The 14,075-nt window shown below is 41.3% G+C and overlaps 1 long non-coding RNA gene across 6 annotated transcripts in view; it reads left to right on the forward strand.

The window, feature by feature from the left end:
* Positions 1-14,075, forward strand: part of LOC115135882 (uncharacterized) — a 90,510-nt gene that overhangs the window by 47,832 nt on the left and 28,603 nt on the right. For 3 of the 6 annotated variants that reach the window (XR_010464911.1, XR_003864548.2, XR_010464910.1), the window contains exon 2: positions 13,290-13,343. This is a non-coding gene — a long non-coding RNA (uncharacterized LOC115135882). Of the gene's footprint in view, positions 1-10,855; positions 12,534-13,289; positions 13,344-14,075 lie in introns of those variants that run through there. The other 3 variants (XR_010464909.1, XR_003864546.2, XR_003864547.2) reach the window with 3 other exon arrangements.

Consider the following 14,075-nt stretch of genomic DNA (forward strand, 5'->3'; position numbering starts at 1 on the left):
CCAGGCAAAGGGAGCTGGGAACATGGAGCACAGCAGGGGAGGCCTCAGTGGAAGCACCGGGGCTACAGTATAATCCTCTGCTCTGTTCCCATCCTCTTTGCTCTGCCTGGAATCATCATCCATGGCCTGGGCTGACTAGACTGACTGACTGAATGACACACGTGCTGCTCTGCTTCCTCTCTCCCTTCCTCCCTCTGTAGGCTACATGGCTTTCTTGGTGAGGAGCCACATGTTATGTTTTAAGCATGAACACTTCTTTCTGACTGTTCCCCTGCTATACCACTAGCTCCAGGCCATGCATGGATGTCAGTCACATTCCTTGGCTAAAACCAGGCCAGAGAGATGATGATAATTTAAAGCAAATGTTTAAATTCCAATAGGATGAATGTGAACTTTGAGTCAATGCTCGGCATGGGTCTCCTCAGCTGCATGTTAACCTAGGGCTTCTTTACCCTGCCACAAGTTATGTAGAATGAAGTTACTCTCCCCTACGTGTGTATTTAGGCAGTGATGATTTTCTTGTGGCAGGGTAAAATCTTGTGGCTCTAGCATTTTGGATTTGAGATCACGCTGGCCTTTTTTCTACAAGGAGTATGTGTGCACTTAAGTTGAAAAATGTAGGCGCACACAAAGAAATTCAGGAGTGACCTGCAGGGCTCTACAACAGGAGTCAGGAGTGACCTGCTAGTGACCTGCAGGGCTCTACAGCTCTTCTACATTTTAAATACCAAGTTGCACAGCTAAATATTTAGGCACGGGCCTCCCGGGTGGCGCAGTGGTCTAGGGCACTGCATCGCAGTGCTAGATGTGCCAACAGAGACTCTGGGTTCGAGCCCAGGCTCTGTCGCAGCCGGCCGCGACCGGGAGGTCCATGGGGCGACGCACAATTGGCCTAGCGTCGTCCGGGTTAAGGAGGATTTGGCCAGTAGGGATATCCTTGATTTATCGCGCACTAGCAACTCCTGTGGCGAGCCAGGTGCAGTGCATGTTAACCAGGTCGCCAGGTGCACAGTGTTTCCTCCAACACATTGGTGCGGCTTGCTTCCGGGTTGGATGCGCCCTGTGTTAAGAAGGGGAGAATTGGGGAGAAAAGGGGGTAATATTCAAAATAAATAAATTAATTAAAATAAATATTTAGGCACATATGCGAGTAAAATGGTCACACTGTAGAGCCCTGCATGTCGCCTTTTAATTGAGGGTATTTTCAAACGTATCTGTTTTACCATTTCGAAATTAAAGCACTTTATAGATCTAGTCCCCCCATTTCACGAACTAGTCAAAAGTTTAGTATTTGGTCACATATTCCTTGCCTATGTTCGCTACATACTTCAGTCTGAGACGGTCATTGTTGAAGTTGTTTGTGGTGACATCAAAATGAGGGGTGTTGTACAAAACAAATCCGTCAGCGATTGGATCGTCTCTTACCAATCAGAGTATCAAAGCCAATGACACATTTTCAAAACGCCACTTTACCCACGTGTGTTCTTGCCCAACCCATCGGTTTCTGGTACCAATCAGAACTGTTAGAATGTGCTTGCATTCTAGAAATTGTCGGGGAGGGACTCAAATCCAGACTCATTGCAGAGAAGAAACGTTCGTAGGTGTGGCGTTTGGCCGGAGCATTGAGTTTGGATAGCCAAGTACGCAATGACTACATCAAGCTTGTGACTCTACAAACTCATTGGATGTATTTATTTTGGGGTATGTTTTGCCCGATAAGAATTGAATGGTGAATGATGATCACATGTGCAGTGCACTCTTCCATCATGTACAGTTGATTCTCAAGATCTTGCACCCTAATGAGATGCTATTGAGCCTACACTGCCTCTGCCAAGGACTACATGCTTGCTGGTAAGTTTAGATTACAATACTGGGTGGGGTGAATATATTTTATATGACATACATAATTTTTGTTAACCAGTAAATAGTAGCCTGCAGCAAAGTGTGTTTAATCATTTCTAACTTGTTAACAATATCTGCTAGTTAGTTTTTGCTACCATGTGGATTTTTAGCTTGCTTGAGACTGCTAACTGAGTGTTAATTCACCTGTTTCCATACATGTTTCAGTTTAAAACATTTATCTTACAAAGGAGTTGTTTATCTAACTGATTAACTATTTATCTGTACATGGAATTGCATTTGTTGTTTTTTTACTCTTTTATTTCTAATCTTTACAGGAAAATGCCACGGGCACAATCTGAAAACTGTCTGAAATCTGAAAACTGTGTGGAGACAGTTTTCACTGCAGCTAATGTAGAAGGAAAAGCTGTGTACATTTGCAAATTACTGTAAGCATAAAGTTCCTTCAGTGCTCACAACAAGCAACCTCTGACAAAAGTCCTCTTCTTCTATTTGAGGTGAAAATGATGAATCAGCAACAGCTCATGGTCCTCCTGGAATCAGAAGTTGTTTTGGCTCACTGGAGGAACGTAGTCAGAGAAATGCTGATGAATGTCTTGCTTGAGCTGTGTATGCAACTGGTTCACCTCTGATGCTCACAGGCAATGTGTAGTGGAAGAGATTTCTGAATGTTCTTTGCTCAGCATACATCCTTCCAACCAGACATGCTTTATCTACTCATTTGATGCAGAGTTCAAGTGAATGTCAAGCAAATCATAGAGACAGTAGACTGTATTACAATAATTTCTGATGGGTGGTCGAATGTTCATGGGCAAGGAATAATTAACTACAAAAAATGTGAAGCTTTTTGAGCCTGACAACGAGCCATCCTTAACAAGGTTGAAAAGTGACAGTGAAGATGAGGCCTCAGAGTCTGATGTTCAAGAGGTGGACATTGAGGAGGTCCAGGGAGAAGACACGGACGCCTGAGAGGAAGACAACCAAGGCTTTATTTTCTAGATTGTCATTTTACAAATGTTTTTGGGAGATGCAATGGGTCATTGGGATCATTCAATATTCCCTTTCTTTTGTTGTTCAGTGAAATCATCCCATGTGAAGAGTCAACTCATTTAATTAAAGTTCAATTCGTAAACTAAATTGTTTAGTAAATTTCTATTGGAAGGATTTAATCATTTGCAATTATGTCTACTTATGATAAGGTCAAATGTTTATGTTTCTGTCTCCATATGATATGGTAAATATATACAATGCAAAAAACATCTACATTTAAATGGTATTAATATTACTTCCCATATATTCCCACTGAAAGTTTCCACCTCTGAATATTCCCCAAAATGTGCAACCCTAATCCCGATGATTTTTAATGAATATATTGTGAGTAATGATGAGTGAGAAAGTTAGAGGCTATGACAAAGCATGCTAATCTCTCACAATTACCTATAATTTGGACGATTAGCACCTTTTTCAGAGGGTAGGATCTTTGTCCCTCTAACTTTCTCCCTCATCGTCATTCACGATTCATTCATGATTATCCATAATTATTGTAGCGTTCACATTCATGTAGAAGTGTTCACAAACATATTATATTCTTACTGACACAAGTGACACAATATATTATTCACCATTTCTTTCCTATTGGACAAAACATAATCCGAAACAGTGGGCCAAAATCCCTGCTGCAGTGTGTGCAAACCTGGTCAAGAACTACAGGACACGTATGATCTCTGTAATTGCAAACAAAGGTTTCTGTACCAAATATTAAGTTCTGCTTTTCTGATGTATCAAATACTTATGTCATGCAATAAAATGCAAATTAATTATTTAAATCATACAATGTGATTTTCTGGATTTTTGTTTTAAATTTCAGTCTCTCACAGTTGAAGTGTACCTATGATAAAAAATTACAGACCTCTACATGCTTTGTAGGTAGGAAAACTTGCAAAATCGGCAGTGTATCAAATACTTGTTCTCCTTGTCCAAATACTTATGCTTTCATTTCCAAACACTAAAACAGATCTATATGAAAATACCCTCAAATAAAAGGTGACACTCATTACTGTCACCTCATATGAAACATTTGATCTCAAATCTAAAATGCTAGAGTATAGAGCCAAACTTATTTTTTTTAATTGCATCACTGTCCAAATACATACGCAGGATATACTTTATGCTGGTTGATGCGACAACCTTTCATAGAAATACTTAAATTGCTCTCATTTTCGTTTTACACAAACATTTCCAATAGATATTTCGAGATCTGTTTAAAAAAAAAAATATTCTTCAGCATTATGGTTTACCACACTATATTCCTGAGCGCTATGGTTTATGACACTATATGATATGACATTTTTGGCCGATACCGATATCCAATATTTTCCTTGCCAAAAAAAAACGATACCACTGCGATGCAGTGTCACCAGAGATTCTGGGTTCGAGCCCCGGCTCTGCCGCAGCCGACTGCGACCGGGAGGCTCATGGAGCGACGCACAATTGGCCCAGCGTCGTCTGGGTTAGGGAGGGTTTGGCCGGCAGGGATATCCTTGTCTCATCGCGCACTAGCGACTCCTGTGGTGGGCCGGGCGCAGTGCACGCTGACCAGGTTGCTAAGTGTACGGTGTTTCCTCTGACACATTGGTGCGGCTAGCTTCCGAGTTGGATGTGCGTTGTTTCAAGAAGCAGTGCGGCTTTGATGGGTTTTTTCGGAGGACGCATGGCTCTCGACCTTCGCTCCTCCCAAGTCCGTACGGGAGTTGAGACAAGACAGTAACTACTACTAATTGGATACCACAAAATTGCGGAGAAAAAGGGGGCAAAAAAAATATTAAATAAAAAACAATACCAATATTAAACATTTTAGTGGCCTTTTAAGCATTCTAGTACAGTTAAATAGTTAACACACACACATGGACGCAGTGGTCTCAGGCACTGCATCTCAGTGCAAGAGGCGTCACTACAGTCCCTGGTTCGAATCCAGGCTGTATCACATCCGGCCGTGATCGGGAGTCCCATAGGGCGGCGCACAATTGGCCCAGCGTCATCCGGGTTTGGCCGGGGTAGGCCGTCATTGTAAATAATAATTTGTTCTTAACTGACTTGCCCTAGTTAAATAAAGGTTACACACACACACACACCACACTGACCAAAAAGTTATTCTGTTGGCATTTACGAATGTAAATGTAATCAAAACCTATTTCTTTCACTTACTTGCTGTGCTGTTTCGTTGTTCATTTGTTAAGTCGTTTCATCCTCAACCAGGATTTCTATGGAACGCCGTTTGGGTCTTTCCTATGGAACTCTGTTTGGGGCTTGTCAAAAAATATACTATTTAACACGTCAAATAGGCTTGTTGACCAATCAGGACCTGAATATGACTGCATGTCACATAATAATTTAACGCATTCATACATTTTTTACGTAGTTATTACACATTGATTACACTATCACTTGTATTTCATATGTCACAATGATTCATTGATATGCATGCTATGATGCTAGTAAAGTTGTCTCGCGCACCTACAGTGCTGGTCATTAAAAAAAAGCTAGCTAGCTCTTGGATGCAAACAATGTTCTTCCCCAAAACCATAGCAAAACGACAATCTGTTTCAGTAGCTATAGTTAGCTAGCTAACTATATAGCTAGGTGTCATCATCTAAAATAACCCTAATTTATAAGACGGTTCTTATTTGATTAATGGTGGTCGGACCCATCTATGTGAAGCTAGCCACAATAAGGATTAGCCACAATAGTGGACTTTGCGGTTAGCCTTCAAAATAGAAATATGGCATAATTCTACTACTAATTTCTATTCATTTGCATCACTGTCAATGACATACTTTTATTTTGAAGGCAAACCGAAAATTCCACTATTGTGCCTAATCATTATTGTGGCTAGCTTCACAACACACAACACAGTGCGGTCGAGCCTCACTAGCCAGATGAAGCTAGCTGGCTGCTTATAACGTTAGCTTTGGGCAACAGGGTTAAGTAGCTGGCTAGCTATTTATTTTCATGAACTGAAGTTCAATTTCAATAGGTGAACAGGAAGTGGCTACCTAGCTAATACTTACAAGGATTCCTAAATCATTGCTAATAATAATGAAAATGACAGCAGTTTCTACTGGTCATTGTTTTCAGGCTGGTTGTATTGGTGCTAGCTAGGTACCAAGCTAAAGCTAGCTACCCCAGAAGTTGCGGTCGAACAAATGATGCTTTATTACCAACGCGGTATTGTGAACACTTTCTTCGCCGGTGTTTGCTTGTTTGCAGACCTTTTTGTACAGCTTTGACAGTGCTACTGTATTTTATTTGACACGCAACGACGCAAACGTTCCATAGCATGTATGCTGTAAAGCTAATAGCAGTGACGCCTTGACTGTGTAACTCTGGTCGGGCAACATCTGAAAAATAGCGCACTTGGTAGTGTGTACCGGTGCTCGACCAGTCGGCGAAAGCCAACATCACCCACGACAGAGTACGGTTGATTGTCAAGGGCAATGAATAACATTAACTTGGCTTTAATGTATTTCGCCTGTGAGTTGTCTCGCTGAAATGTTGTTTCTCTTTCAAACGACTGCTCGACCTGTTGACTGCTCGATCCACACTTTAGGAATGCTGTATTATATATATAGGGCAAAATTTTACGTGGCGTCATTACGTCATGTAGCTACGTTATATAGGTATGCACGTCAGCTTTGACATCGGTTTTGCGCATCGGCGTTAATCTCGACACCGATACCGATGTTAGCATTTTTAGCTAATATTGTCCGATTCCGATATGTTCACCGATATATCGTGCATCCCTATTCCTGAGCATTATGGTTTACGTCACTATATTCCTGAGCATTATGGTTCACGTCACTATATTCCTGAACACTATGGTTTATGACACTATATTCCTGAGCATTATGGTTCACGTCACTATATTCCTGACTGAACACTATGGTTTATGACACTATATTCCTGAGCACTATGGTTTATGACACTATATTCCTGAGTACTATGGTTTACCACACTATATTCCAGAAACATTACCTGAAATAGTCAGTGCATCGTTTGTGTCCGTTTCTTTTTACTGTGATAACAAAACCATAAAACATTTTATTGTAATGAATGATTAGGTTTATTTTTCACAGTGCAGAAACAATGTGAATATTCATACAGTGAGAATTGTTCGGGAAAAGTTTAGCAATATCTTACAAATGTCTAGATACCAAATTGTGTTTTGTAAGAATTTAGAAATATGACATAGACCATCAAACATTAATTAGTTGTGAGATGTAATGCATATTTCATATAGAGGTTTCAGTTAAGGGAGCATTTAAATTTAGGATCGTAGTTTTGTCTGGAATTTCACATCCAACATTAATGTGTCTGTGGTATTTTCAGACAGCACAGAATGATTTCAGAAAAATTTGTGCTAATAGAACAAGGAAATCTGTAGCCTACATTAATTGTGGGGTTTGTAGGACTATAATTTCAAGCAGCTTGCAATGTAAAGTGTACATAGTTTGGTCAATGTTTAACAGTAGACGGTGAATTTTATTTTTAATTTTTTTACATTTATGTGTGTAAATCATTTTAAATTTAGTTATATTGGGTGCAAAATGACTGCCCACTTTGCCATTTAGGATAGTTTGCAATACAGCTGATTAACCTGCAAGTCACCTGGCTAGCTGATTTACTCTGCTTGTTTTGGGAGAAGCATTAGCCTAGGAACTGACTAGCAGCTGTAAAGACATAGGCCCGACCTACACAATGGGCTCTACATTCAAGAGGATTGGGGAAAAGGCATCTAATAACACTAATAGTAATTTAAAAGCGATACAATATTAATGAATCTCTCCTCGGTTTATGGGTTTTACCTTATTGACTGGTTCTTCCTAATTGTGTCTGATTGCTTTGCAAAGAGCCTAATTACAGTCTTAGACAGGAAATAAAAATCAAGGGCTTACACTAATTTGCGTAATTTCCAGTGCTCATTTTTCCATTGTCAGTCAATTGCTTTGATAATGAGAGGTTCGGAAGGGGATTGTCTTTGGGGAAAGCGTTTGGTAAGGACATGCTGAGAGAAGGTATCATTATGGAAAGAGCCTACTCTGCTGCCAAATGAAAAGTTATCCTTAATATGGTAGATTACAGCCTGTTCATTGTCTGTCTGTCTGGGGAGGCCTGTGGAAAATCTATGTTGAGATAAAGAGGTGAAGGGTGTTTGATATGTTTGAACATTTCCAGCTTGTCTCTCTGGACTGCAGAAAGGAGTCAATGGGTTGACATAACTGATGTGTTTAACGCTACCCCTATAGGACCTTATAAAATAGGATTTTAATGATGAAATCTTGTTGTTATAAGACATTTTATAACTCCGATTTTTACAATTTCATAAATGATTTCCATTGTTTCATTTGGAAGGGCCGTGCCACATTGCGTGCCCAGAACAGAGACATGGTGAAAGAAAAATAAGCTGTAGCCATCTTGGTAAATCTTTCATCACGTCATCCTGCAGCAGCATCTCCCATATTGAAGAGATCTAACTCCTCTATGTTACCGGGCAGACTTTGGCCTGTCAGTCTGGTACTTTGTAATTACATTGCATACGGTGGCAATACTGGAGTTTTATCTTCATCCAATCATAATTAAATCAGGCCTATCAGTTTTTAAATGTTAAGCCAATGGCTGTGTGTAAAGATTAGCATTTTTCCTGTGTCCTTGTTCTAATGTTGTAATGCCTGAGCTGTGATATAAAGCCTTGGTAATTAAAACACAATGCCAGGTCATGAGGGGAGCCAGCCACACAATGTAAAGCTCTCGGAGATCCCGGCATGAAAGGTGCCATAGAAATCCAATCCATTTTAATTGTCTTTTGAATTCATTTGAAATGGCTCGGGTCAATTAAGACAATGCATTTATCCAGCTTTGTGTAATGCCATATCCATCGATCCATAGAGATGACTTTATACATTCATTCATGTGTAAGATATGTTTATGTTTTCCAAACTCCTGCCGTTTGGAATTCATTAGGTATTGATCCTTTTTAGCGACGCCGGGTATAAAAGCACAAGGTCTGATAGCTGTCTTATCTGAAGACTCACCCAGCCCAGACCAGGTAATCAATTCAATGCTATTCAGAGATTGATGCCCTTTCATTTTGTTATTGTTTGGCTGACTTCAACATTTGCTAGCTTTGCAAAAGCATCCACTGTCTTTACATCTGTGTAATGACTTGAACTCAAAGCTACTACTGTATCTTAATTAGAGACGGACCCTTCTCCAAAGACTTTGTTTCAGTTCATTGTCATTTTAGAGGGACTATCCATGGTCATTTACCACTGGAGAGAGACCCTGTGGCTCCTTACCAATTTATTGTTTGACAGCCTGCCCTGAATTATCAGTTTTTCATTTGAAAAAGACTTGTCCAGATTCAATGTTGTTCCTGTGGTGTGATATTTCCTTGTTTTGAGGCAGTACCTGATTTGGTTGGTTGGGTTTTTGGTGTGTCTGTTCTCTGTTCTCTGCTCAACTCTCTTCTTATCCACACCGCTTAGAACCCTGGTCTGCGTACTTTATCCTTCCCCTCCCTGCTGATTGGCCCCAGAGAGGGCAGCTGCAGCCAATGAGGTTTGCCAAAAGTGTTAGTGTTTAGTCTGGCGCTAGGCAGCAGAATCGACTGACAGGCGGGTCAGGCAAAGTCATCGTCTTGGCTGGCTGCCTGTCAAACCTCTGGTACCATTTAAGAAGAGGGGCCAGGACAAGGCAAGGAAAGGCCTCTGCAGGGGAAGCAACTGCAATCCCCTTTCTCTGTCCCTCTCGCTCTCTCTCACTCTTCCTGAAAAGCTCACTCTCTGAAAAGGCTGAAGAGAAAGGCTGAAGATTTGTTTTTCAGTGCTTAAACTGGTTTGATTGCTTGGTTTTTTAACTTGCAACCTCCCTTGCTTCAAAGGCAAGGGAGCACAAAACAGCCCTGTTGCCTGATCTGTAGCCTATGTTAACCACACGTAAACAAACGTGGATCTCTACAGCAGATGCAGATGCGGTACAGTCGTCTCATTAACCTGACCCAGTCAGAGGACAGGACAGTGTGAACCTTCATCTGGATTAACCTGTGGGCTGTATATTTCCTGTCATGGCTGGAGGCAACATCAAATGAGTGGTGATAAGGGTGGACTCTTGGTTTGAGAGATAAATAACACTGTCCCGTGTGAGCCTTTGGAGAATAAAACGGCTGATATTATCTTCCCCCAAAGTTTAGGCTGCCTGTAGCGCAGGCTTGTCGTGAAGATTAACAAACCGTGTAAAAAAAAATATATATATATATATACAAAAATTCACTCACAGCAAATGGCATTCCTCAGACATTTGTGAAAACTGCTGATAAGTATGCTCATGTTATGGGTAAATCAGTCTTTCACCAGAGAGGCATTTTGTAATGACTATCTCACTCACATCATGCATTAGGTTCTATCAACATAGTCATCTTTAAATCGTCTTGGGATATTGTTTTTGTGGTTCAGATCAGATTAATTACAATTAGATAAATGCATTAAATGTCCAAGTCTAATGGTTTCCTATCCCCTACGTTTCACCCATTTTTCCCTCCCTGATTCTCAACTATTTCAAATTACTGTGTGAGTGTCAGATTTTTCACCCCTGTCTGGTCTATGATGGTATATTCCATCCCAAGGGAAACTATTTTTTCCTCCCTGGTCTCATTTGAACTTTGACCCTGGCCTCCTGCCTCTCAGGATATGAGATGACCCCTTAGTAGGGGTGAGGTGGGTGAGGGGGATGTTTTGGACCAGAGACTGTGTGGTTAATCGCGCTAGGAGCAGATGAGGCCCTGGCTGGGCCCTGCATGGCCCTTTGTTTGAGCTTCTTATTAATACTGAGGTTATTATTAAAGTCTGGCCCAGCCCCAGCGACAACACTGACTTACCCATTAGCTGACGGACTGACTCGAGTCATTAGAAATGATAGAGACTAAACCAAATGTAATTAACGTTTGTAATACATTGGTTGAAGTTGTATGCTTGACTTGTCGGTGTCATACTGAGCTTTAACGGCAGCACTGACAATGATGACAGCATTATGTGTTGTGTTGTACTTTTCATCCATTTGTGTTGTCCCTATTTGACATGAACTTTTATCATCGTTACCATGTTACTACTTGTTACTAGACAGGCTGGGAGATATGAAGTCAATATAAATTTACCTCCTAAAAGATAATAAATAATTTGGCTTGGTAACCTCTCCCCTTCCTCCATCTATTCCTCCCACCACAGACAGTCAGTCAATCCCAGACAGTCTCAGACTCTCAGCGTATGTGTTTTTTAATCCTTACCATAGGTAAGGAAGCATGGCAGATTCTCAGCACTTTTGATTGAAGGCTATATTATGTGGGGGAAACATGTAAAAGAGGCTTTTGGGCATAAATTAGAGCTCCTCCATGGTGTATTGCTGGCTCTATGTGAGCCAGGGGGCCATGTTATATGTGTGAGTTATTGCCTTGGACCGCGTGACTCCTGTGGTTGTGTGTACTTCTACTGTGCGTAAGAGGGTCTCGTGGCCAATGTGTGTGTGTGTTTTCCTACTGTACCAGGGCCTCACTGAATTTGTGAGAGAGCAGAAGAGAGGAGAAACATTGCACACTGTTTTTGATTCATGGTACGTTTCCAGGAGAGATCCAGCAACATAGGATAGTTTGACTTTATCTGTACCTTTCCTGTATGTTCCCAGCCACAGCAGCAGGCTTGCTGTTTGTCATGATAGCTGGGACTAGAAATGTCATTTTACAACCTAGAGGATGAGGAGAAGAGCTGTATGAACGACCAATGCCCAGTTACACAGACCTGCAGAGAAGACTAAGTATTATAGATGAATGTGAATGCTGGTAGATACTGTATATTCCAAGCAGTGTGTGTTTACGCGTGCTCAATGGGCAGAAGATGTAATCTGTAGAGCCCTTTTCATTTATTCTATTAAAAAGGGAACTGGTATATGAGGCGAATTGAAAGCTCCCACCATGAACATCAAATTGACTTTGGAAGGCTCCAGGCATTCCTGTTCGACAGCACATTAGCCGCGGCTACTCTCCACCTTGAGATGATGGGCAGCCTGCCAGGTAGGGGTTGCCATGACTCCTAACACCACCCCTTCCCTCTGCACTCCCTGCCCCCTTGAATGTGCCAAATATTCGGGCAGGCTGGGCTGGCTAAGGTTTTGATTTAGACAAAAGATGTCTTAACAATGTCAGTAGAATGCTTTATGGGAATGCTGTGGCTTTCTGGTAGGAAATCATGTGACCTCCTCGGCCAAGGTTTTGTTATGGTGCCAGGAGGGAGAGAACGAGAGAGGGAGTGAAGGGGGAAACTTGGAATGCGATGCCAGCAAAGGGTTTTTATTCTTTCTTTTTGGGGCTTTCTTTCATTCTTGTGTTTGCTGAGAAAATGGCGGACGGTGTGGAGCTGAAATGAACCCGACTTGCCAATGGAGCTGGGCACAATAACACAACTCAACTTTAGTATTTTTAAATCAAATATTTTGTGCCATGTCTCATAGCTTTTTGATTCCTGATAAATCCTGCTTCCTATCTGTCTGTCTCCGGCTGGGTACAAAAGAGAGGTCTGAACAATCCAAATCAAGTAGAGATGATGAATGTCAAATGGTTAGTAGAGATCTGGGTAAGTGGCACTGGTGCTGGCACATTTGCACTGTTCCATTCCATACCTGGCTTTGTCGCACTGCGGCCATGCAACCACAGCCAGGAATATTCTGATGTGTTGGGGAACGATGTAGTTGGCACCGTTAATGCTAGCTGACCGTGGCATGCTCCATTACACTGGCATCCCATTTGCCATGGCATCCTGTTCACCCGGGCAGATTTATACAGCTCCTTGCCACGATTTTCTGAATTGCTGTTGCTGTCTGTGATAAGTTGGGCTAACCTATCCTCTCCTCTCGCCACAGCCTCAGTGCTGCATGCTGGCCAGGAGGAGAGGAGGACTGCCCCTGCATGTGTCTCTGTGGGAAGAGAATAGACGGGGAGAGATCTTCTCCACAACATTTTTATTCTCACTGAAAAATGGACTTCCATGCACATTTCCTATCTAGAGGGAACTGCTGAAGCATGTGATGCTTATGAGCGGCTGCAACTGTAAATGGAATCTGCTTTAGAATGGACAGAATACTATTGCAATACAATTTCTGGTACTATCAGGGGTTTTGTGAAGCCGTTCTCTCTTCGTCTTTTTCTTTCTTTGCTTTATTATTCACCAACACATTTATTTTCAGTCTGAAATATTGTGTGTTTAAAGATAATGATTTGTTTATATTGTACTATTGCTATTGATTTAGGAACCATGAAAGTGTGCAGTAGGGTGTGGAACTGCTGGTTTTGAACAAGCCAATTAATGTTGTTACTTTCTTTGTGTTTTCAGAGTGAGAAATGACCATGGGTGACTCCTTACCCTGAAAGGCACACGATCAACAAGGTAAGTTACCTTCAGAAATAAGTTACCCTCTACAGTACATTGTGCCATTGTTTGTATCCTGAATTACCAAAAGCCAATGGCTGTTTCTTGAATTGTGGACCTCGGATTTGGCACAGACATTGTGTTGTATTCCTCTCCTCAGCTTGCCCTCTTGGTGCCATGTCTATAGGCCAGACAACAAGCTATGGAGACATTCTTTGCCTTTGCAGTCTCACCTGTACATTCAAGCAATACATCTGTAGTTATTTAGGGTTTGTAGCTGTACTTGGTTTGATCTGACTTAGTTTGACAGGTACAGTATATTTTCAGATCATATGTGGGAGATTCTGCCCTGCAGTTTTCATCTGGCTCTTTCTATTGTGCTGTTCTTTTTCAATTCCTATTTTGTAGCCAACATCCCGTTGCTCAGCTCAAAACACTTCAGATCCTTATACGATTCAACACATGTAGCAGAATTGATCCACTCTGTGATATAGATGGAACAGTGTTTTATTGTGTGGTTTATTCTCCTCACTGTATTGTTGATTAGGATAGTGTAAGGATGACATTATGGATGTATTTGTGGACATCAACCTATGACTGACATTATTTTTTATTTGACAGCCTGTTGCATGCATGGTACAATTGACTTCTCCACTTACATAAAGTGACATATTAACAGAGTTGAGCCCCAGGATTGTGGCATAGTGTAACATGTTGTTCAGTGTAATTTGACATGTTTATTTTGATACT

This window comes from Oncorhynchus nerka, linkage group LG10, assembly GCF_034236695.1.
Source record: "Oncorhynchus nerka isolate Pitt River linkage group LG10, Oner_Uvic_2.0, whole genome shotgun sequence".
NCBI classification, from domain to species: domain Eukaryota; kingdom Metazoa; phylum Chordata; class Actinopteri; order Salmoniformes; family Salmonidae; genus Oncorhynchus; species Oncorhynchus nerka.